The sequence below is a fragment of the Panthera tigris genome, chromosome A1 (assembly GCF_018350195.1).
Source record: "Panthera tigris isolate Pti1 chromosome A1, P.tigris_Pti1_mat1.1, whole genome shotgun sequence".
Lineage (NCBI taxonomy): Eukaryota > Metazoa > Chordata > Mammalia > Carnivora > Felidae > Panthera > Panthera tigris.
In genome coordinates this window covers 182,147,957-182,173,817 of record NC_056660.1, presented here as the reverse complement: position 1 = coordinate 182,173,817, position 25,861 = coordinate 182,147,957, and the positions used below count along the sequence as shown (strand labels likewise).

The window sequence follows — 25,861 nt, the reverse complement described above, 5'->3', positions numbered from 1 at the left end:
ATCACCACCTTTGAAGCTCTATTTTCTGGAATTACTTCTGGTAACAAATGCTGTATTTGAGATTGATCAAAACAAGACCATATACTCCTCTAATTATTCCTAGAAGGGTGGATAGGATATAATACAAGAAATTGGGTGCTATAGAACCACTGGCAAAAAAGGAGAATCTAAGGTCAGGGAAATTGCTAGTATCTCATATTTGCTACTAAATTTCATTTTCATTTTCATTCAGAGAGTAAAGAGATTGCAGAAGCCAAAGCAATAATCACTATTGCTTGGGGCCTACAATCAGGTGATTTGCTAAAAGGATTCTGCAAATTTTTCAGGATTTGAATCTACTCACCTGCTTATTGTTGCTGGAGTAGCAATAATATCACTAGTGTCTACCTTTCAACTTTCAGTCTAATTTGTATGAATTGCATTGGTAGAAGATAAGCTAGACACCTGCTGCCAAAGTATTCCCAAATGAGTTATAAGTGGGTTATACCACATTACATGTACTCTTTAACTCTTAATATACTGACTGGCGATTGGTTTAAAAAATGCTTACTCCTCACTAGTCGTTGCCATTGTAAATCTTTATCAGTAGTATCACACATAATTAAATATCTCTATAACTGTTATAAGTACATATAGCTACTGTAGTACAAAGATTCTCAAAGTATACCACAAATAGATTGGTTAATTAAAGCCCCTTGCTCTTGTAGTAGTGATTTTTAACTTCCCTGAGGCTGAGAATTCTCTAATTTCTCATTCCAATGTAATTCAATATCCCTTTTTAATTTCTGAAAACATAGGAAGGAGAGTCCTTTAAAAATGGTTTTCCAAAGATACAATCATGGAATGCTGGCCACTTTATACACATAATCAATTTAATTTGTCACAACAATATTATGAAGCAGACATTTCAAGTGCCTATCTTTTATAGGTAGATAAATTGTGGACCACTTGAATTGAGTAGGAGGTAAAAACACAGTTATTAAACAGTACAACTGTGGAGTCTGAACTCCCAACTGCTGCTACATGATGTTACTTCTCAGAGTACAGATAGGATTACATCTCCAAACTTGTAGCATCAAATATTGTTTTCTCCTAGAATGTAGAATAAATCTCATTCCCTCTCTCTCCCTTTCTCTCTCTCTCTGTCACTCTCTCTCTCTCTCTCTCTTTCATCTCTAGTTCTTTCTCTTTCTTTATCTCTACCTTTAACTCTCCACTAAAGAATCCTTTCCTGTTCTCATTCTTAACTTTGTAAAGACTTCCTACCTTCCTTCTGGGCATTCAATTTGTTTTTCCTTCTCTCAGCCATTTTTCAGTTTTTATTAGATTCTTTGTTCATCCCTGTCCTGGCCCAACAGTATGATCACAAAATTATTACGCATTTATTTCCATTTCCTCAAACATAAATATATACAACATAAAGTAATAACAATTAATGCAAATAATAAAGACATTTATCACTTAGGAAAAAATACTGTTTTTTAGGTCTTCTTTGCAAATTATAAAGAAGTAGCTGGAAGTTGCAAGTTAGTCATATATATTCATCAGACAGGACCTGAACTTGAAAGTAATAAGATAGAATTTTTAAACTTTATTTCATAACTCAGCCATGCCCATTAATTTAGACTGACTTTTCCCTAATTAATATAAATTAACTGAATCATACTTAACTCTCCTCATAGGTATGTACACACATGCACACTCACACACACGTATCAACAAACAAATTTTACGCAGATATAATTGCAGTGGTTTCCCATGTCTTAATTTTTCTCTGGCAATATTGCTTTCTTCATCCATTTAAATATAACAAAATTACAACATCAGCTCCCTGTAACTGTGCAATGTTGATTACATTCAATAAATTAACTGAAGAAAGTCACCAACACTAAAGAAAATGGTGCCCAATCACTTATTGAAGTTACTGCTCAAAAGCTGTATTTTTTTTCCAATAAATACACACAGAAATTATTCCCAGAGGATGTAATTCAAATTAGTCAGCTCCAAAGGGTTAACACAAGCACCATCAAGCCACTCCTTTACCTGGCAAATTATATCACTCTTCAGCATATGTCACTTGCACAACTTTTCAACTCTTTCCTTCCTAAGGTAATAGGCCCAGAAGCTGGATGCTGCTGCGCTTTGGCACCTGTCATTTTGACATTTCATGCTTTCTTTAGAAAAGAGAAGTTGGTAGAATGTGAGAAAAGTGGAACTTTGACAGGTTGTCAGAATATCTTGCAGCACAAACCAACCTGCCAGCCAGCCTGTTTTCTGGTATATTTCAAAGTCTCCTAGCAAACGAACTGCAGTTACTGACTGAAGAACTTCTTAAATAGGAAGACTCCTTACTTTTTACAAGATTGAAATTAAATAATTTTCCCTGAATTGGTTTAAATTTTAAGTGGCTTACTTACAGTTGCATATCAAATAAAATATAGCTTGGATAAGCGAGATTTGATAAAAAGTATCTGAACTGCTTCTTTTATTTGACATTAACCTTCTTTGATTGAGGATGGGCATCTATAAATCCGAAGTAATTAATTAAATGACCTTGAGTTTGGAATCAGTGAATAGTTAGTGCCTTGTTCAAAACTAAAAGGTTTTGGCATGCAGGCACCAGCAAGGGAGCAAGGAAAAAATAGGTCAGTAACTGTGACTTTAAGAATACTAGCAACAAATGGAGTAAGAATGTAGGTTAGCTGTGATAAGCTATGGGAAATGGTCATGCAGACAAATGGCCTGTATAAAATATGTTAGTGATGCCAAGATCTTCTACTAACTTCACTTCACTTTTGAATGTTTGCACATACACAGTTTAGCCCAGGAAGAAAAACAAATACTACAACATTGTGAAGTCAAATTATTGAGGATAAAAGTATTTCATTTTTTTAAATCTGAACTTGATACCAAAAACAAAACTAAACTAAACTAAACTAAACTAAACTAAAATAAAATAGAGGAAAGAAGAAAATGTTATATAACTCTCCTAGTATTCCTATTATAAAATTTTCAGATAGGTCTTACTCTTAAAATCACTTTTTTCAGGTTCTCCTCCCCATCACAAGTTAGTAACTATAAATCAGTATGTAGTTCATTCTAGGATGATTTATATGTCTTTCTCTGTATACCTTTGAAACTACTTCTAAAAGAAAAAAGTATTTGGGTTTTGTTTAATTGAGATTTTATGGCATCTAGGGTATAATGCCAACAGTTAATGTCCATCTAACTTCTGTAATAAACCTTTAATCTGTGACTTTTTAAAAATAAGACACTTTGTTAAAATCACTGCATTGTATTTAATACAGTTTCTATCTGTATGACCAAGTGCACCCCCCTAAATGTTATATCCTCTTTTTCTTTCTGACACAAGATTCAACAGATATATGTCAACAGTATATATGTCCCACATATACTGACTTCTAAGGGAATTGTTCTGAAGCACAACTACTGTCTAAATGACTCTGTTTTACATTGTGAGACTTACCCAGCACATTATTTAGCAAAAGGGAGGATCAGTGTGCAAAGGCTAGCCCAAGACCTCCTTGATTAAAAAAAAAAAAAATGATTAGCTCCAAGAGACATTTTTTCTCTCTCTGGAGAATTTGCAAGGTAGAAATGGAGTACTAGATATAATCAATGAGAATTCCTTGATTTTGAGTTGGAGCTGGCCAGGCAAACTAAATACCCATATTTTGAAGGACCAGTAATGGCATTGGAGGTAGACTAATCAATGGGTAGCTAATCATTTAGTAGATAGAGTATATGTGCAGATAAAAGCAGAGATGCCATGACCAAAAATGTCTGCTCTCCAGGGTCCTGGCAAATTTTAAGACAAGTCTATTCTTATCATAAGCATATTTTTCCTGAACTTGAGTGGAGCAGTTCCTTAATACCAATAAAACTCTGCTTATAATAGGCCATTCTAAGCAAATGTGAACCTATCCATAAAAATCATTATCCTTTCCATTTAAAGATTATATTTTTAAACATTTTGCTGTTCATTCACATAATGGCAAAATCTGATGCATTTGCTAAAATCCTTTCAATCCTGTTCACATATATTAACCTGTCACCTGGAGAGTCTTTTTTTTTTTTTATCTTTCTCTTTTAATTTTTAAATTAACTGCCTCTTTTGCAGACTCTTTTCTGTTGGTGGTTAAGCACTGCATTTTCTCTTTCAGGATGATTCACTCCATCTCTTACATCTCTCTATATTTTTTATTCTGTTGCTTGTTTGTCATTTTTTCTATTTCCTTAATGAGGAGTAAATATGCTACAAAGTCCCAGGCTGTGATTCAGGGTATCCAGATTATAATCTTTCTTATAAATAGGGGACCTGGGGAAAATCACTTTACTTTTTGCATGCCAGTTTTCTCATCTAGAAAAGCCTAATAATATTACTGACTCATAATTTGTCATGAAGTTTAAATGGAATTGCACACATGAAATTTCTTAACACAATACCTGGAAATTGGCAGATGTCTAATAACATGTGAGGAATTTAGACCTAGAAGACTTTGTTCAATCTTTTGAGGTATTTCCTCAGGGAATATTGTACTTCCTTTAATCCACATAAGTACTTCTTATGTGCTAGAGACTTCATTTTCATATATACTCCCAACACCTGTGGTTGTCTCATTATTCTTATTTTACCAATAAGAAAATTGAGGCAACAACAGTTGAAATAGTTGGCCCAAGTATAAGTAAATGGAAGCATCAACATCCAAATAAATTCTGGTGGGTTTGATTTAAGAGTCTGAAATTTGAACCACTCAGGTCCCTGCCAGTTTGCTTTTACACATTTTATCCTTCCATCATTGTCCATACTGTGTCTTACTTTCCAAAGCTTTTTGTTTGTATTTCTAACAACTGTAATCCTGTATTTTATATTGTTTGATATTTTATAAGTTTTAGTCATGCCTCCCTAAATAGACTATGTAGAACTTCAGGGAAGAGGTCATGTTTTAAATGTCTGTGTAATTTTACTTTGTCGGTTAACCAATAGCAAGAAGTATGGCATATATCTGATAGACTTTTCTGTAGTATATTGTTCCTAGATGACCAATGTGGAATGTGGTAGGAACATATGAGAAGTCCAATCATGAAGAGTGTTAAAAGACTCTAAAAAAGTCTGTTTTAGTAGAGTTTTAGATGTCCCTACTCTCTGTAAATTGTCTTGTCAGAAAAATAGGCATGGAGGGTGAATGCCTTTTCTTCACTTGCTTGCCATAATTGCTCATCATGTCCTCTATCTGTTGCCCAAAGACTTCCTGTTTATTTGTTTGGTTTTTTTTTCAGCCAGCTGCATATTTTAGGTTTGCTCAAGATCTTTACAGCCCTGCTCATGCATTTTGTCTGTATATCTTTAGTTAGTTTTCATGTCACAAGTTACTTATACATGTGCATCAATGTGAAGTTCCTACAGCAGAATAAGGAGTAGATCAAACTGAAATGACTATAAAGAAAAATCTTAGAAAATAATGTCTGAAAACAGGGAAAATATAGGCAATTGTGATGTCTAGAGGTTCAATCTGGTGGATGGAAGCTGGCAATATGTTTTAGTGATTATCTCTACTTCAGCTAAAAAAGGGTAAGAGACCATGCAGATTGCCTTATCTGGTTCCACTAGTAAAGAATAAGAATGTAACCCAGAGGGACTAAGACCTGGCATGAGTTATATAGGAAAGCAGGGTCTCTAGCTACCAATAGAAGGGGTTTATAGAAGGAGACTGTTTTTGGACAGAGATTTAGAGACGAGACAGTCTAATCAGGTAGAAGCAAAGAATTACACAGGTCAAGTCATGTGGGCAATAATAATTCTGGAATAATAATATAACCTAAGACCCATTGAATTCAAAATCTAGCAATTGTAGAGTCTAATATAAGCTAGGACTCATTGTTCATTTAGGGCACCCAGGATGGAGGGGATAAGATGTGAGAAAGAGAGGTGTGTGAGGATGTGTCATTGTGCATGATACATGAGTGCATGAGTACAGATACTTAATGTATGTGTAGGAAATCTCCTCTTGGTGGAGCCCAGGTCTGGATTACATGGCAATTTCAAAGTTTCTTAAAATGGTGGGTTTGTGAGACCTTTGATATATGTAATTTTTTGCCTTTGAGAGGGCTGAATAACTCTTCCTTCAGATGGAGTCACTAGTGACTTAGCTCTGAGAATATTAGCTAAAATATATCAGGAGAGATTATCATGGTAGTCCATGTAAAGACATCCAGCATGAATTCTTGGAGCATCTTACAGCCTCTAAAATAGCTTCCTGTCAGAGTGGAGGGAAAGTTGACTTAATTTGCAAATATTTGTTTTTTCATTTTAAAAATTTTCTTAGGTCAAATTGATAAAAATTGTGCATGATTTTTATTAAATATTTCAAGCTAGAAGATGCACATTTAGACCAATACATTTCTTTATTCTTCTATAGAATTCTATCCTACTATATTCTATGCCCATGATTGAATAAGAAAGGGAATCAACTGAATAGTGTATGTGTCGTAAAGACTACATAGATACATAGATGATAGGTAGATAGATACAAAATATTGAATTGATAATTATCAAATTCATCTTAATGATTCTATTATCATAGAATGAAAATATTTGAGTTCTGATTTGATATCCTCCTCCTGCAAACTACCACACTCTTTTGTCATCCCAAATACAAGTATGTTAGACTCCTTTATCTGTTACTTCATTTCCAAAGTATTTATAACTTCTGCAGTTTCCTTCCCTCCTTTCTTTCAATTCTTTCAGTGGTAAATTTTGGTTTTAAGAGCAACTTAAACCAAATAATACCAAAAAGTTAACTTTCATTTACTTTACATTTCATTTTCACTTGTGTCTGTTTGAATCAGTACCAAAGAAATATTTTTACTCGATGCTTCCAATATTGTGATTTATAAGAAATGTTCATTTGGACATTCAAATAACCAAAATATATTTTCCATATATATTTGGTCTCCTTCTACAATTCCTGGTTCACAGCTCCCAAAACCATTGGGATTTCATATGGGTTAAGATTGATAAAGGTGTCATTTTTTATGTTAATGAGGTGACTTTTGGAAACTATCTAAGGATGGGAGCTGGTAGCCAATGGAGCCATCCATGTGATAAGAGAGTTGGAACTTTTAGTCTCACTCCCTGACCTCATGTGAGGTGAGAGGGGCTGAAAGTAGAATCACTTTCTGATGGGAAATGATTTGATCAGTCATGTCTATGATGTGAAGCCTCCACAAACCCAACAGGACGGGGTTTGGAGAGCGTCTAGCTTGGTGAGTATGTGGAGATTTGGAGAGAATAGCCAGCTCTGAGAAAGAGCACAGAAAAAGTCCCACACTCTTTCTACATACTTTGCCCTATGTATCTCTTCTGTCTGACTGTTTCCAAGTTATATAATTTTATAATAAACCAGTATTCTAGTGGCTAAAGTGTTTCTCAGAGTTCTGTGGGTAAATTAATCAAATCAGAGGATGGGTTTATGGGAACCTCTGCTTTATAACTAGAAGTATAGGTGACAATCTGCCCTTGTGACTTGCATCTGAAGTTGGGGGGGTTGGGGTGGGGGAAATCTTGTAGGACTAAACCTTTAACCTGTGGAATCTGATGCTATCTCTGGGTAGATGGTATCAGAATTGAGTTGAATAGTGTCAGAATTGAGTCAAATTTTCAGACACCGGCAGGGTGTTTAAGGATTGCTTATTGGAATGGGAAAACCACCTGTACAAGCACATATTGGAAATTTGGGCCCCAGGACACGCCAAAAGAATGCTTAATGTGGTGGTTTGCATTCACGTGTGAATCATGAAATTTCCTGAAGATTACAGTTTAAAAAATCGCATGTTTCCTAAATTCTCTCTGGCTTCTTAAGAAAGCATGGTCTTTCTTAGTGATACAATTTTCATCTATGTTCTACCATTATACAGAGATTACTTGTTTCTGTTTCTCTATTTTCATGAGTGAGGAGCAGGGTGATCTTGTGGTATTTTTGAACATGCAGTCCAAAAGAGGTTCTATTTTTTTTAATAAACAAAATTTCGTACAGCTGCTTCTATGGTAGCTAAAGAGAGACCTAAAAAATAAAATTTTATCTCAGAAAACCAGCCCTAAAATCAAATATAACCTTCTAAGACCTCCCAGATGCTTTTACTCTGTATTATAATTATTATATTTTCTGCCCACTCAATTTTGAACTTCTCCACAGTTAGCTATCCAGCCAGATTTTTAAAAATCTCTTGACACAAAATTTAGCACCATGGTAGGCACCTAATAAATCTAATAGTATGGATTAATTGTGTGTTGGCATGCAAGGTTGATTCACTTCTTGTATGACTCTTCATTGCTCACCTAAGGTGATACTGAGATATTCCTGGATGTTGGCCCTACTTTTTTTCAAATCTTGCTCCATGAACTCCTGATTTTACGTCTTCACTATACTACATCTCACTCCTTTCTCCTTTATCAGGACAATTCTACTCAGATTCCAAAGGGCAAAAATTGCATATTCTATCAGGATTAATATTTCTCCAAGTCTTTTTGCCTCACACATGCACTTCTTGTTTTGGAACTTAAAACAAAACAAAACAAGGGGCGCCTGGGTGGCTCAGTCGGTTAAGCGGCCGACTTCGGCTCAGGTCATGATCTCGCGGTCCGTGAGTTCAAGCCCCGCATCGGGCTCTGTGCTGACAGCTCAGAGCCTGGAGCCTGTTTCAGATTCTGTGTCTCCCTCTCTCTGACCCTCCCCCGTTCATGCTCTCTCTCTGTCTCAAAAATAAATAAACGTTAAAAAAAAAAAAAATTAAAAAAAAAAAATGATTTCTTACTTCTTTGGTTTTACTGTCTGGTAATGGAATCCACTTGACTAGTTTCTTAGAGAGGAACAGCTCACTAAGTAACAAGGAATTGGGGGACACGGGGACTGAGGATATATACACCATTATATACCATTATATAATATATATGTATGTGTATATATATATATATATATATACACATACATATATATATATATACACACACACCGTTATATTACTATTGAATGGATAAAAAATTTTATAACTTTAACAATAAGAATATATAATATATTGTTGAAAGTTTTATATATACAAAAGGTCTTTTAAAATCCATTAGTTTTTATAGCCAAGTACGTGACCAAGACTTCAGTGTTGAATTGCTAATTGAGACCTACCAGATTCATTGTAGAGTGTGGTAATCTGCAAAAGAAGAAAAAAAAAAGGTACAGCAGTCTAATGACTCTCTGGGTGCCATACCCTTCAGCCACTCATGATGTTCCTTTCCACATCTTTCAGTACCTTTAGAGGGGTTATTTTCAGGGCAGGGAGCCCTCAGTTGTAGAACTTCCCTGACTATAGACCTCTCCTAGGAAAGATCAAGCTACCTTTCACCTACAAGCCTCTGTAATGGAGACATCATTAAAAAGCGCAGAAAAGCTACAGTCAACTTTGGAGACACAGTAAGTCAAACGAGTTTTTTGGTTAATAAAGCTCATTCATTCTGAAAGATTCCAAAGACTCAGACAAATTGCATTGAGTTAACAGTAAAATATTGGTAACTGAAATCATTCACCCTACCACATTATGAAGGAGGAAATTTAGGCCAAGGACACAGGGGTGGCCCCTACTGTTCTATAGTGCTATGTAGTCTTTAATGTTCACACAGAATTTGCTTTTTAAGGCATTATCTGAAAGACGCACACATTCTAAATTGTGCAACACTCAATTTATCTACCTTGGAAGGATGAATGGTCGAGTGAGTCCTGCTGAGATCTAAGCCTCTCTGTCCAGGGATTCAAAATGTTTGAACCAGTTGCTAAGCCTACTAAGCCAACTCTCCACCCTCCAACAGGATAGCTTCTCTGCAAAGGAGTTTAACTTCATCAGTCATTTCCCCTTCCACCCATATAATTTTCCAGAAACTAAACAGTAGTGAGTTGAAAAAAGAAAAGAAGTTACCTCCTCAGAGTTTTTTATGCATCAGAGTGCTATTAAAATTTGTGTGCTATTTGTGGAAACATGACAGAGATCATGAAAAGCAGCTCAAGAATAATTTCATGTCATTAATTCAATCTATACATGAGGGACAGAGGCTCCGGGTGTTCATCTCTAAGTGACCAAATGCAAGTCTTATGCTTCTCCTTCAAAAATGTACACAAATATGTCTACTGCATCTCAACTGCTACCAGAATAATGTAAGCCACAGGTGTCTCCAGTGAACTAAATCTCCTAAACAGATTGCATGACTCTTCTTTTTAAAACATTTTAGAATAAAATCCATAGTCTTTTACATGGCCTCCAAAACCCTGTATATCCTGGCCAGAGACTATTTTTTGACACAGTTTTCTATTGTTCTCTCCATACATTATATTTGAGGCACCATTACTGTCTTCTATTCCTGAGACACACCAAGTTCACTCCCACTGCAGAGCCCAGGCACTAGCTATTTCTTCTGCCTGTAAAACTCAGATCCCGATGTTCAATGACAGGCTTTTTCTTCTCAATTGCTAGTTCAATTCTTACCTTCTCAAAGGACCTTGACTTAGCATTCCAACCTAATATTGTCACTTCCCCTCCCTTGTTAAATTTATCACACAACCTTGTCTGTTTTCCTAGTGCTATTTATACTATCTGGATTTATTTTGTTTACATGTTTAATATCAGTCTCACCCACTAAAAAGATATTTTCATGTAAAGAAGTGCCTTACCTCTCTTGTTCACTGCTATATCCCCAGCACACAGGACAATTCCTGGAACATTCTAAGGTTAACAAATGTATCGGAAAGAAGGGTAAAAAAGATGGGAGGAAGGATTAAGAGTCAGTCTTTGCTGTATAATAAGATCTGCTGCATAAAATTATAATGCATTAAGTAATTTTTCATGATAAATTTCTTGGTGAACAGAAAATGGGTAAAGAAAAACTGTATAGTAACTGCATTGGACACATGCATGCATATGTTTTTGTTTTATAAAACATCTAGGAAATATACTGAAAGAAAATATACATTGACATTTGACCTCAATTTGCAGTAATTATTTCTGTTCCTGTATTGTCTTAATTTTCATGACAGTAAATATATATTCCTTCTGTTGTAAAAAGTGATTTTAAGTCTATATGCCTTCTGCTTTACCCAAGATTCTGCAAACATAGAAACTCAACTGGATCAAGCAGATCAACGCATATATTGGATTGTGCAACTATTTTGCCCAAAGGTCAAGGGTGACAAGAGCTTTCACCTATTTGGTCTTTTATTTTGTATTTTAACAAAACTTCCTCCAAGAGATGGAGAATATGACTGATAAAAGCTATCAGATTCACATTTTCTACTTGAAATTAAAATCGGGGTTAAATTTAAAACGGAGATACAAAAGGAAATCTCTTTTCTACTAGCTTTCACAAAAACACAAATCTATGGAAATGAATCTCATGGGGCAGGCCTGGATATCCATCTCAGAACAAATTGTTCTTTTGCAAGGATCATGTGCCCATCCCTATTGGAAAGGTGAGAGTTACAGTAGGTTGTGAGAATGTCGATAAACACTAGTCATCAAACGCTTTACACCACTAGTTCAAAATGCCCCCACAACTTTTTTTTGTAAGTTTATTTATTTATTTTGAGAGAGAGAGAGAGACAGAGAGAGAGAACAAGCGAGCAGAGGAGGGACAGGGAGAGGGAAGGAGAGGAAGATTGCAAAGCAGGCTCTGCACTGACTCTGTGAGAGTCGAGCCTGATGTAGGGCTTGAACTCACAAACTCTGAGATCATGGCCTGAGCTGAAATCAAGAGTCTGTTGCTTGACCAACTGAGCCACCCAGGTGCCTCAGCCCTGCAACTTTTAAGTCACCTTTTATGAAGAGATTCCTGGGGTTGTTTTTGTTTTTAGATAGGGACCTGGAGCTGAGTCATAAAACAATTATGTATAGACTAAGAGGGGAGATGTTCATTGAAATTAGAAAACTCAGTTGTAACTCTTTGAGTAGATATTTTTTTATATAATTTGGAGAGGCCTCCTGAAATCCCTAAAGGTCCTCCATGGATTCCCTAGATGAGATTCTATAAGGTCCATAAGCAGCCACCTCCTTTCACTCTTTAGATCCAGTTTAGACATAGGCATATAATTCAGAGAAATGAAGATCAACATATCAACCTTATTATTCGGTAAGAATGGAAGCCTAACGAACTGGAAGATGTGGCTGATATGTGAAGTCATATGGACTTGATAATTCTCCCCAAATTTAGATATGCCCACACACCCCTTCTTAGATTGCAGTGGACAACTTGCCTGCCATGCTACCCATACCAGAGCCTGCCCCACCAAGATTTCTCACGGGGGGGGAGACAACAAACAACAATTTGTGTTTTCTGCATCAGACCTAAAAAGCAAACTGGGAATGGGCTGAGCCTTGCATGACTGATCCCTGCTCTCAGCTACCAACTGGAAAAGTCCTTTCAAGTTTGAGATGTGTATGGCAGAAAGGAAATCAGAAATTTTACCTTAATGACAGCGTCCCCAAATAGAGATAGAGCCTAGATTTAAAGGCATTTGCCTTTTTAATGCCCTAGATTTTAATTTCCGGATTAGATTCCCCCTATTATCACTCTTCTGATTTTTTTTTTCCCTTATACAATTTTGATGTATATCTTCCATTACACACAGTGGCCCTTCCAGAGCATCCACTGAATTTTGAATCAAAAACTAAAATTGAATCTGTTTGAAATGTTCAAAGCCATCTCCATTGGCATCCTTGTAGCTCCACATAATAAATTGAATACAGGAGCAGTAGCCTTATTAAGCTGATGAAATCATTGCTTTCTTCAGTATGTAGTGGTCACATAAAAAGCTGATATTTTCAACAGATATAATATTAAGTAATTCAGTGCCTTCTCAAATTAACAAAGAGACTTTCAACTTTAAGACCCTTATTGGAAAATGTTTATTGAGAAATAGCTATAAATATAAATATTTTCAAAACATGGTGGCAAAGTATTCTATGCTGCTAGTCATATTAATATCACTAGCTTGACTCCACTGTCTACCTTTCTTGCATAGAAGGGGTGACAAACATTAATGCACAACCAATAAAAAGATCAAATGCTTTCTTACTTGTTTTGTTTACCTAACTCCAGGGTAGAAATATGCTCAGAATATCCTGCCTTGACCATTGGTTCCCAAATACTGGTTCAAAGTCTTGCTGTACCAAGCCACTTTGAGTTTCCAAAATACAGACACTTAAGTCCAAGGTCAGATATTTGGAATCAGAAAGGAAGACTGACGTAACTTTAGCAAAAGTTTCAGGCGATTTGGATGGGCAGACAGATTTGGAAAAGATTACAATAAAATTGCGCTCTAGATAAGGCGTTGTTCTGGGCTATTGTTTGTTCTTATCTCTTTTTCTTCCTTTGATATGAATTACATCCTTCCATAGACATAGAAGTCCTGTGCAAGAAAGGTTTTTGAAATGATTTAGTGTAGTCTCATTACTCAGAGGGAAACTGATGTTGAGAGAAATAGAGATTCAGTTGCTGTGTACTCAGTTTACTGCGCACCCTCTCTGCCTCTCTTTTTCTTGAGCCTGTCTTTGGAAATATTCTGGTGAACTCAGTTTCAAGATACAAATGACTGACGGGAAGCCTAGGTGGCTCAGTCAGTGAACATTTGACTTTGGCTCAGGTCATGATCTCACGGTTTGGGAGTTCAAGACCCGCATCGAGAAATATGCTAACAGCTCAGAGCCTGGAGCCTGCTTCGGGTTCTGTGTGTCTCTCTCTTTCTCAGGTTCATGAGTTTGAGCCCTGTGTCAGGGTCTCTGCAGTCAGCATAGAGCCTGCTTCAGATTCTCTGTCTCCCTCCCGCTCTGCCCCTACCTTGCTTGCATGTGTGCACTCTCTCAAAAGTAAATAAACAGAAAAAAAATAAAAAGATATATATGACTGACAAAATATAAATTTATTTAAACTGTGGTATTTATTATTTTGGCAAAATCAATGACAGTAAGCTAAAGAAAAGAACACAAATTTTGTAAAGATGAGGAGGGAAAGAAGAAGGTAGGAAGGAAAGAAGAATATAGTGAAATAACTCTTAAAACCCAAATTTCATATAGGTTTCAGCCTTCTTTTCGTCCGACTGACTCTATCTGTAGGATTTCAAGAGTTGATCAAAATAGTATCAGATAGAATCTTAAAAACAATACCTTCAACTATTTCGTCCATTCATATTCTTTTTTTCTAATTAAAAATTTTTTAAATATTATTTTATTTTTGAGAGAGAGAGAGAGGCAGAATGAGAGCAAGGGAGGGGCCAAGAAGGAGATACAGAATCCAAAGGCAGGCTCCAGGCTCTGAGCTATTGGCACAGAGCCTGATGCACAGCTTGAACCCATGAACCGTGAGATCATGACTTGAGCCGGTTGTACACTTAACTGACTAAGCCACCCAGGTGCCCCTTAAATTTTTTTAATGTTTATTTATTTTTGAGAAAGAGAGATAGCAAGAGGTAGAGAGAAGGAGAGAGAGAGAATCCCAAGCAGGTTCCACGCTTTCAACACAGAGCGTGAAGTAGGGCTCAGTCTCAATCGTGAGGTCATGACCTGAGCCAAAATCATGAATCAGATGCTCAAATGACTGAGCCACCCAAATGCTCCAATTCATACATTCTTTTGCAAAAATGATATCTTAATCTTCATGCCATTTTGTAATCCCATTTTCTTTCTTACAAAAGTAAATCAACTGCATCTTTTTAGGGTTTTACCACATAATTTTAAATAGCTGTGTCATATACTATTACCATAATATAAAATACCATAATAAATGTGTTTAATCCTTTATTATAGGGTATTTATTTTTCAATAGTTTGCTAGTACAATGTTTAGATATATATTCTCAGAATCCATTCATATATCCATGAAGATTTTCTTAGAATATATTTCTGAAAGTGGGAATTACTTGAGACATGAATATAGAAAGAATTAAATAATGATAATTTAAAAATTCTAAGTGATTGTTTCTTGGAGAACAATGAATTTCAGAAAATTTGGTTATTTGGAAGGGAAGATAAAGTGTGTGTGTTGACAGTTGCATGTGCAATGAAAATAGACATGTCAATGTTCACAAATGGCTAACATTTTAAAAGTAAAGAATTAATGGCAGCAGATTACGTTAGATAGATAGATTCTATCTATCCATATATCATCTTTCTAATGTTTTAATTGTCTATTTCTCAAACGAATACTTTAGAAATGGAGTCTGCAGATAAGTGGCAATTTTCAGAAAATAAACCCTCATTTTAGAAAAGGAACCTGTATAAATGCAGACAGTCTTTCTTCATGGGAGAATAAATACCACAGAAAATAGCTCTTTTTAACTGGCTCCTTTAAAAATATTTGTAATGAAATCTTCTGCTTAAGTTTGAGAACAACCCCAATAAAAACAAAAACAACATTACACAAAACCAAACTAAAGGAATAATAAGGAGAAAGGTCAGGAGAAAAAATAAAATACTTAAGTGACATATCTTATTAGAAGGCATAAACTATCCATCATCTCAAAGAATTTGGAAAGTAGACTGGTTTTACTGGGAGAGAAGTTGTGATTCCATATAATGATCCAAGTAATTTAGTGCAAAGGTTTTCTCCAAAGACTATGCCTGTTGAAAATGAGGTGGGGGGGGGGGTGGGAAATAAAGATAATTGGTTAAGCACTTGGGGAGATTGTAATTTCCCCAGAGGTCTGATAATACGGCTGAGACATTCTGCCACAATCAAAGCTTCAGTGTTATATCTTTGGACTTTCAAAAACCTGGACTTTGAAATTAGACACTGAGATATAAGGAGTGTGGTGGAGTTAAAAGGAAATTGGATTGGGAATAAGGAGATTTGGTTTCAGACTTGACTCTGCTGCTCTATTAGCTGTGTGACCTTGGAAAAGTCAATTAATTTTTCAGCGTGCGGAGTTTTATTTCAATGGAAATAGTTAAGGAACATTTGTTTTGTAATTTAAAAATGCACCTTAGTGCTCAGAATACAGTTTGGCACACTGTTGGTGCTCAATGTACCCTTTTCCTGAATCAAAGTGATTTTGGTAAATGTTGTCATTTCATAATATGTAAAGAAGTTTGTTTTCTCATTTATGTATTCTTGAGTTCCTGCCATTTCCCTTTTAATGCTATATTTGCTTAATAATTTATCAGTTTTGCTGGCTGAAATGCAGAACTGACCATGTAAAAATAAAAAGTACCTTTAGAGTGAGCCTGTAGGGTCTAGGAGCCTCACATATGGATCTTTATTGAGACCAAAACCCAGACACGTACAAGATTTGGGTTGGTGTAGAATATTAAGGAAGGAACTGGGAATGGGAGAATCTATACAGAGTTTGTTTGAATGCTAATAAATCATGAAATCACTGCTTCCTGGCTACTGGGATTTGCTGCATAAGAAGCCTGCAGTTCTACAAAGAATGAGGTTCCCTACAGAACTCCTTATTCTGGCTCTAACTAATACACTATAGAAGGAAAAAGGCTGAGTAGGTGTTGGGGAAAAGAAACAGATTTCAGGAACAGAAGCGATTCCTCGTTCCAGAATCTTACATATGTATAATTGTTATTTTAATATTAATCAAGCCTTGGTGGCAGAATTGTGATAGCTGTGCGAACAGGACTCCTATCCACACAGCTGGTTGTTGAGTTAATTTACTTCTTTTAAAGGTCCCCTTGCAGTCATTTGATATTGTTTTCTGTGTGCAGCTTCCCTACTGTGTCTTGAGCTAAGTCAATCTACCTCTCTGAATTTAATGTACTCTGACATGGGCATGTTCAGAAAGGGAGATGATGCACTCAGACACAGGAAGTAAGATCCACATGAGATAGTGCCTTCATTGCTTTCCCCCTGCCTGGAAGCTGTGGGAAAACCTCCCCAGAAAGAACTGATGAAGAGCGAAAGCACACAGGCCACCTGGGCTGAATGTAAGGAGAAGCTGTACTCTTCAGAAACAATTCTTCCTGAGCAAACATCTCTCGCTCTGCCTCCTCCCTGCAAATTCTCACTGTAGAGTGAAACTAATTTAACAAGATATCCCCATTTCCTCTGAACAGTGGTGAAAATATTCCTACAGGACTTTATTAAGACAGACCCCAAAGTACTCATCAGGCCAGTGAAAGGAAAAAAATCCTGCTGTGGCCTTTCTACCCACAACACTACTGCAATTAAAGAAGAAGCCAATATCAAAGCAGACAGGTAACTTTATAAGCACACCAGGCATCTGCCCATGCCCAAGGCCACATTTTTAGAGGAAAGAGCCATTATTTTTCCAATGGTACAGGAAAGGAGCTGCAGGACATACAGGTTAAATTGAAAAGGGCTCATAAGTACCTTAGGAGGTTAACAGTATCACCTGAAGCCAGGTTCCTATCAGTTATGGATTCATATTTTGTTGGAATTTGATGAGGTCCAAGGGGATGTTTGCAAAGGGAAAGTGTGATTGGTCCTCTAACTTGGCAGCTGTTTGGCATCCCATACAGAGCTTATAAGAAGTTCTTTGTTTTCCATGTGGATCCGGCATTCCTCACACACTGTGCTCCATGCCAATACGATCCCGGATATTAATCACAGCATTTTCATTTCAGTAATCAGTTCAGTGGAAAGTTGGCTGTGGAGGGATGATGTAGGGGCTCCGTTATTATTAGGAAACACAAAATATGAATCTGGTTTTCACTTTTCCCTTCGAAAGTGGCATGTTGACGAAAAGTTTTAGATCCAAAAATAAGCCAAGTCTAGCAAATTAGTGCACTGCGCTAATTACGGTCTGAAAAGGTAATTACTTCCACGGTTGCTCTTAGGCTCTCCCACGACCCCCGCAACAGTCCATCAGTCTCCTTTACACCATTTCTGATGGGAAATCTTAATTCACATTTGTGCATTTTATCTGTTAACCCTGAAGAGGGTTTAGGGATTTAAACTCTTGTCCTTCAACTAGGTTAGTTTCTTACAAAAGAAAACAAAAGCAGAGGGAAAGATCACCTACAGTTCCCTCTGATCCTGGGAAGAGTTACGACAAAAATTTTCTCTGTTGCTCAGGGTTCAACTGCACACTTTATACAAGGCTATCTTAGTGCTTTGGGGTTCAACAGATCAATTTAGACTGTGTATTTTTCTGTCTTTGTTTGCATTGTTCTTTCATCCAGCTGCAAGACTGCTTTTCTTTTAACAAAATGTCAAATGGTGGTGAATTTGTTCCATTAGCTTTGCAAATGTGTGTTTGACTTCCTATGGCATTTTTCTCCTCCTTTCTTTGTTGTATATTTCTTACATTTCAAAGGGGAACATCAAATAAATTCTTCTTTTGAAAGAATTAGCATTTTAATTCTTAGGTGATAGTCTGCAGTTGTGTTTCTGATTGTGCTTTTAATTAAAGGACAAATACAGATGCATTTTCCCCATTTGATTCAATTATTTTGGAGGTGAGGAAAATTCTTAAATTCCAATTTCACTGAATTAATATTTTGACATAAGATAACTTTGTTACATAGAGTAGCTCAATCACTGCATTGTGTGTGGCCTACAATCTACAAAACTCTTTTCCCATTTTGTTTGCATAAGCTTTTATAATTTTAGTTATAGAATCTGAAAATATGTAAAAAGAAAAAAATAGTTTAAGTATCACAGGGATTGGAAAGTATATTTGTTCTCTAATAAGATAAAATCAACAAAGCAATTTTTTAAATGCTTAGTAGTGATTCCGGGTTCTTATTTAAAAGGAGGGGAAGAGACGCTGGAATGGAGATAAAATAGTAAAATATTTGATAATACACACTCCCTCGTCACTCTTTTTTCTCATTGAGTCCTTTGATATCTGAGTAAGTTTTGCCAGTCACAAACAATAGTTTATTATCCTCATGAATACTTCAGCTTCCTCTTAGTTCTTATATCTAATGCAGGTAAAAAACATTCATCTTTGTCCCTTTTTCTATTTCCCCAAGTAGGAGAGAGGTGGGTACATCATATGAAATACAATTGAAGGTCTTCAAAGGGCCACTTGACTGCTGAAGCTAAGCGCCTCTTATCTGTATCAGGATTCAGTTTCTTTGAAGTTAATTCAGAGATTATATTTCATGCCTTTAAAAAATCTTTAAATAAGAATGTGTATTATACCTTTTCCTAAAATCCTCTGGAACATTAGGTTGAAATGAAGCGCAGTGTTCCACTAGTTTCCATTCCAGTCATGGGGTAGGGGAAGAATTGCAGCTTTTGAGGTTCCTTTTTCTATTAGTTATCAACAGGATAGTGGAACCATCAAAAAACAATGCTTTTGTCTCCTTCCTTTCTTTTTTCTCCCTGTTAGCCTTCAGTTTTGCTCCCCTCAGCTGGAAAAATAGATATATATACTTTTCATCACTGCACTGCATGTAAAGTTGTAAAATACACCTGATGGGCTTTGCTTGCAGTGTGTAGCTAATTGACTACAATCTCCAGGTGTTATAAATAAAGTGTCTGGGAGCGCTTATAATAAAGGTGTTTTCCCCAGCTTCAGAAGGAAGGTGCTGGTCACAAATGAGGAAAGAGACTCGCTGCTGAAGGTAAATTTACTCAAGGTTAGTAGCGTGTTTGGCAACTTTGGTTTAGAAGAACATCGATTTTCTTGTATAAAGCATGGTGCTCCCCAAAGTAGAGGGATTGATGTGCAGAGCAAAAATATTTGATGAGTTAATGCATTGAGCATGCTGGTGTGAGCAAGTTTTATTTGACCTCAGCCGGGGTAGGGGGAGAGGCTGGATATGCCCGAAAGAAATTGGAAGAGGAGATCCTTGTATGTTTCTCTCAAGAGAGCCAATAACCTGTTAAGAAACGTGTGTAAAACTGTTGGCATCTGAGTAATAGGCTCGCCGTGTAAGAGCAGACAAGTAAGATTGCAATCCAGGGGAGTCGGTCATAAGATTTGAGGAAACTTCTTCAATTTAGTGGTAGAATCATATGTTATGTGAAATTACCTACTTTTAAAAGTCATTTAAGTAAAATTGTCAACATAGGGAAAACAAATTCTTTGAATTCTTTATCCTTAATTAATTCAAATATGTTCCTATTTTCAACTAAATACAAGATTGGGGGAATGATGAGACCATAATTTTTCATTGCTTGGGGCCTTTACATTTCTTCAGTCTCCTTGTGCAAGATGTTATTAATCTTTGAGGTGGATATAATAAGGTTTGCCCCTCACAAGAGTTTAAATTTAAGTTCATTGTGTTAAATAAAATAATGACCTAAGAATGAATACCCACTTTTTTTCTTGAAGGATAAACAATGATTAAATTAATTAAAGATTATTAACTGTCAAAAGTCCCACCCAATAGTTTATTAATTTATCAGCTCAAGCCTTCGATGCTGATTTCTTATTTTGTCTATAAGAGCTACAGATGTAATTTTTTTTTAAACTACTTAGTGACTATCTGGGGCACCTGAGTGGCTCAGTTGGTTAAGCATCTGACTCTTGGTATCAGCTCAGGTCATGATCCCGAGGTCGTGGGATCAAGGCCCATATTGGGCTCTGCACTGGGCATGGAGCCTGTTTGGGTTTCTCTTACTCCATCGCTCTCTACCCTTCCCCCACTTGCACACATGCATTCTCTCAAAAACAATTAGTTAATTAAAAACAACTGCTTAGTGGCTCCTATAATAAACAATCAGCGTAATCTCTTGAAATAGAAAATGCAGGGGTTTTTTTCTTAAATTTTACTTTACATCCTTTTAAATACTTAAGGTAAAGGAATATTGACTTAAAAATCTCGTTTTTTTTTCTTTTCTTTTTTTTTCTTCTATATTAACTGCCATATGTAAACTGAGAATTTCTGCCAGCAATTAAGGGGCAATATCAACCATTTGAACAAATACTGGTATGGTCAAGTCTTAATATGCTATATGTTTACCTCGGTACATATTAGGTCTCATTTACAAAATTCACTTAATATGTTACTAAGGAAAAGGTACGCAGACAAATATTTGGAAATTTATTCAAATATGTTTATTGAGGTCTTAGTATATTCTAGGTTCTGTTCTAGGTACTGAGAATGTATCAGATAGAAAAGCAGGTAAAGATTACAGTTTTTCCTGAGTATACCTTATGGAGATGTGGACATACTGATAAACAAGGATCATGCAATGGAAAAAAAATAATAGCAGATTGGAGATGCCAGGGCATGGGATGAAGTTGGAAGTAAAGTAACGGTCTAAGGTAAGGAAGGGGTGGGGGGGCTCATTGAAAAAGTGAAATCTGGGCAAAGAACAGGAGGGATGTTGGCAAGGATGTGAAGACACAAACCTTGTGCACTGTTGCTGGGAATGAAAATTGGTATAATCATCGTGAAAACCGTATGGAGGCTTCTCAAAAAAATAGAGCTACCATATAATCTGGCAATTCTACTTCTGGGTATTGATCTATAAAAAACAAAAATACTAACTTAAAAAGTTACTTCTACCCCTGTGTTATTACACATGATTTACAATAGCCAAGATGTGGAAACAACCTGATGAATGATGAATGGATAAAGAAATTGTAAGCTATATATCTATAACTGTATCTATATAATACAGCCATAAAAATACCTTATGATCTGTTTTATATGTGGAATCTTTAACAACATCAAAAACTGACAGATAAAAAGAACAGTTTGGTACTTGCCAGAGGCAGGGAAATAGAGAAATGGGTGAACTATCTTTCTGTGTGTTTGTTTGTTTAAATATATTGAATAATTTATAATAATTAAAAAATATAATTTGGGAGGGGCGCACAGAACCCTAAGCAGCTTACGTTGTTAAGGTCCAGAAGCCAAGGGGTGAGGTGGGAGGAAGACTGTTCAATGGCCGAAGGGTTTGTGGTTGGCCATTCTTGTCCCTTAGAGTTATTGGACAGTCATTCTTTCACTCAGAAACAATTGAGGTCTACCATGTTCCAACTGCAGTTTATTTAGTGGTGACCTCCCAGGACAGCATTGACGGGGATGAGAAAGAGGCAGCTATTTCAAAGGCTTTAGAGCTGGAAGGGAGATTGGAAGTCACCTAGTCTAACTCTGAAATACACAAAGGAGACCTGAAAGGGTTAAGTGATTTGCCCAATAAGTCACAGAATATAGCTGAGGTTGGACCCTCCCCACCTCCCCTTGCCACTTTACCTTCCCAAGCCAGTCCTTGTCATTATAAGCTCCTGTGGTCATAAATGGTTGAGCATTAGGGCAAATGCACAGAAGCTTTGAAGAAAACTTAGGGGAAGTGTAGATGTCCTGTAATCTGTGAGAGCAGGTATGCTGGAACCCTGGTTTTAATAAATAGAATTGAAAGTGCTAGAATTTAGAATCCATTGTTTTCCCATTATTAGACTTACTAATCTGGTTTAGACAGCCAAGAATTCTAAAACTTCACTTTTTAAAATATTTTGTCTATCTAAAAAAACAATTTGGGAGTATATAATAACTGGGGAATACAAAAGAAAAAAAACAAAGGAAAGAAAAAAGTCACCTACAACCTTGGAATGAAACAATAACTCCTATTTATATCATGGAATATTCTGATTGTCTCTGTATCTCTCTCTTACTATAGCTCTGTAAATTGATGGATAGATAAGCTAAAACCTACTGTATAGGTGTGCTGTGAGGATCGGGGATAATGTATGCAAAGTACCTGCCTTAAATTTGCTTGGAACACGGTACATGGAGGTATTAGAATGCCTGTCATTATGCCAGCATATTCACAATGACAAACATGAGAGGAGACCAATCTAAGTAGCAACTTAGCCTGGACAATTCTTTGTTCATGTAGGACAAGTAGAGCCCATTTGTCAACCTAAAGAGGATGGTAAATGAAGGCAGCATTGCTTGGCAGCAGAGATTTTTCATGGCCACCAAAAATGAACAAGGAATACATAGGATGGAGGCAGTAAGCCAAGCAAATAATCTGGGAGAAGACCATTCCAGGGAGAGAAACAGCTGGAGGAAAGGCCCTAAAGTGTGTGTGCTTGGCATGTCAAAGGAAAAACAAGAGGCCAATGTGTCCAAGCAGCATGAGCAAGTAGTATAACCACACATGAGGATGTACATGTATATAGGTCCAGTGTATAGATACCCTTGGAGACTACTTGACTTCTAAACTGAGAGAAATGGGGTGTTTCTGGTAAGATCAGACTGAAGAGTGAAATGATTTAAGTTTGAAAAGTAATATAAGGCAAATAGGTCAATGAGGGGAGAAATAGTTGGGGGGGAAGGAGGCTGTAGAGTGTCTACACCAGAGAATATGGTGATTCAGAGCAGAGTAGACCTCACAGTGGAGTTGGGAAGAAGTTGTCCAAGTCTGCATATATTTCTTTTTTTATTAATGTTTTTAATGTTTATTTTTGAGACAGAGACAGAGCATGAACGGGGGAGGGTCAGAGAGAGAAGGAGACAAAGAATCCAAAGCAGGCTCCAGGCTCTGAGCTGTCAGCACAGAGCCTGATGTGGGGCTCGAACTCACGGACCGTGAGATCATGACCCGAGCTGAAGTCGGATGCACAACTGACTGAGCCACCCAGACGCCCCTGCATATATTTCAAGTTAGAGCCAATGCTATCCTCTGCTGGATCGGATATACGATATGAGAGACAAAGGCAAGAGAAGGATGGTGTGAGCATCTGAAAAGCTGACCTTTGTATATGCTGAGATAGGGACGCCTATTAACATAATAGGTTTTGGTGTAAGTCACCTTTGGTATGGATACATTAGTGTCTGTGGGCAGACAATGTTGAGCTCTCAAAGAGAGGTCTGAGCCAGAGCTGTAAATCTGAGTCGGCATATTGATGTTTTTTAAAATGGAGAAAATGGATGAGCTCACCAAGAAAGTGAGTTACACCGTTCCAAAGATAGTCCTGTAGTTAAAAGATGGGAGATTAAGAGAAACAGGAAAAGAATGTAGAGGGAGAGGGTGTAGGTTCATGGTGGTGATAGTCTGGGTGATAGTCTTCACATTATTCTAAGTTGGTTTGTGCAACAACCAGCAAGGTCACCAGTGGAAAGTGAGGGCAGAGGAGGAGATAATAGGGGTTTAAGGAAGAAAGGTAACTAAGAGAGTATGAATGGGCTGAGAAGTTTTCCCTTAATTGCCTTGCAGCAGTAAGGACTCATTTTGAAATTCCTGTATACAAAGTTAAAGTGAAACCAACTAGCGACAACATGAACTTTTCTTTAGGCACTTGCAGCTAGCTTCATGGGTGCAGATGTAGAGTAGGTGGAATGTTGAAGCTTATCAGGATGTGATCTTGTCAAACTTTGTATCAAAGTTGGAGAAGGGCAAGGAACGGAAGGGTGTTTGCAAAGGAGAGATGATGAGGGACCCTGGCTTCTTAGCTGGGAAGGTGGGAAATGAGGAGATCAAGCGGATGAGGGCTTATGAAAAGTTCATAGAATGAAAGGAGTAGGAACCCTCCCCACCCCCACCCCTGGGAAGGGAGAATCAAAGAATTTTGACTACAGCTAAGATCAAATTTACATAGAACATATTGAGCCAACATTTTGTGGCTGCTTACATTGTGTGCTGAGTGGTTTCTAGCATATTTTCACTTGATCCTCACAAATTTTTGTGCAGAAGCACTGCGTGCTGTTCCTCATATGAGACTGTGAAGCAATATAGATTCAAACTTATCCAAAATAGCTATGATATTCAAAAGCTTCAGTTAAAATTCAATTCTTCATCTTTAAGTTTGTGTTACCCTCAACCGTTTTACATAATCAAGTCTTAACGGAGTGTCTCTTTACATAAAAACTTAGTGTGCCCTATGATTTCTACTGATTTTTTTTTTAACGTTTATTTATTTTTGAGACAGACAGAGCATGAATGGGAGAGGGTCAGAGAGACAGAGGGAGACACAGAATCTGAAACAGGCTCCAGGCTCTGAGCTGTCAGCACAGAGCCCGACCCGGGGCTTGAACTCACGAACCGCGAGATCATGACCTGAGCCGAAGTCGGATGCTTAACTGACTGAGCCACCCAGGTGCCCCTGATTTTTACTGATTTTTAATATTAATTTAAACTTGAGAGATTACTGGGGCACCTGGGTGGCTCAATTGGTTAAGCGTCCAACTTTGGCTTAGGTCATGATCACACAGTTCATGAGTTTGAGCCCCACATCCAGCTGTGTGCTGACAGCTCATAGCCTGGAGCCTGCTTCAGATTTTGTGGCTCTATGTCTCTCTGCCCCACTCCTGCTCATGCACGCTCTCACTCTCTCCCTCTTTTTTTTCTCTCTCTTAAATATAAGTAAACACTAAAAAATAAAAAAAATAAACTTGAGAGATTATTATTTATGTTGTTATATCCTACACAAAGTTTGGTTTTTGGGTTTTTGTTTTCATACCTGAGGAATTTATGAGGATAAAATTAATTAGAAAATTAATGTTGATATGTTTAAGAAATACTATTTACACTGAGGCTGATTGTGGATCTTATATAACATCATATCAGGAAAATAGTGATGTCATTCCACTAGAAACTTAGGAAACCCAAAAAGTTTGTCTGAATGGAAACAGTTACTCTAAGGCATTTGGAAACAATTCAAAACTTGTGGAACTTTAGATGATAGTTGTGAATTTTTGGTAATCTCCTTGGATGTGAGAATACATTTTCGTTTAATTTTTATATCTGAAAAAAATTACACACAAAGTAATAAAGATGAAATAATAAGATGCTTGAGATATGCTTTCATTAACTGCAGCAAGAAGCAAACAAAAGGGTGTGTGGGTGTGTGTGTGTGTGTGTGTGTGTGTGTGTGTGTTGGAGACTGAGGTGGGAATGGTGTGTATGGATATATAAAGTAGAAGAGCAGAAAATT

The 25,861-nt window shown here is 36.9% G+C and overlaps 1 long non-coding RNA gene across 1 annotated transcript in view; it reads right to left on the bottom strand.

Moving 5' to 3' along the window:
• The window catches only part of LOC122231719, a 35,449-nt gene extending 13,150 nt beyond the window's left edge, over positions 1 to 22,299 (bottom strand). The window contains exons 1-3 of the long non-coding RNA XR_006208949.1: positions 22,179 to 22,299; positions 10,734 to 10,785; positions 9,201 to 9,225 (exon numbers count right to left, since the gene is read on the bottom strand). This is a non-coding gene — a long non-coding RNA (uncharacterized LOC122231719). The remainder of the gene's footprint in view (positions 1 to 9,200; positions 9,226 to 10,733; positions 10,786 to 22,178) is intronic.
• Between the last annotated feature and the right edge of the window lie 3,562 nt (positions 22,300 to 25,861).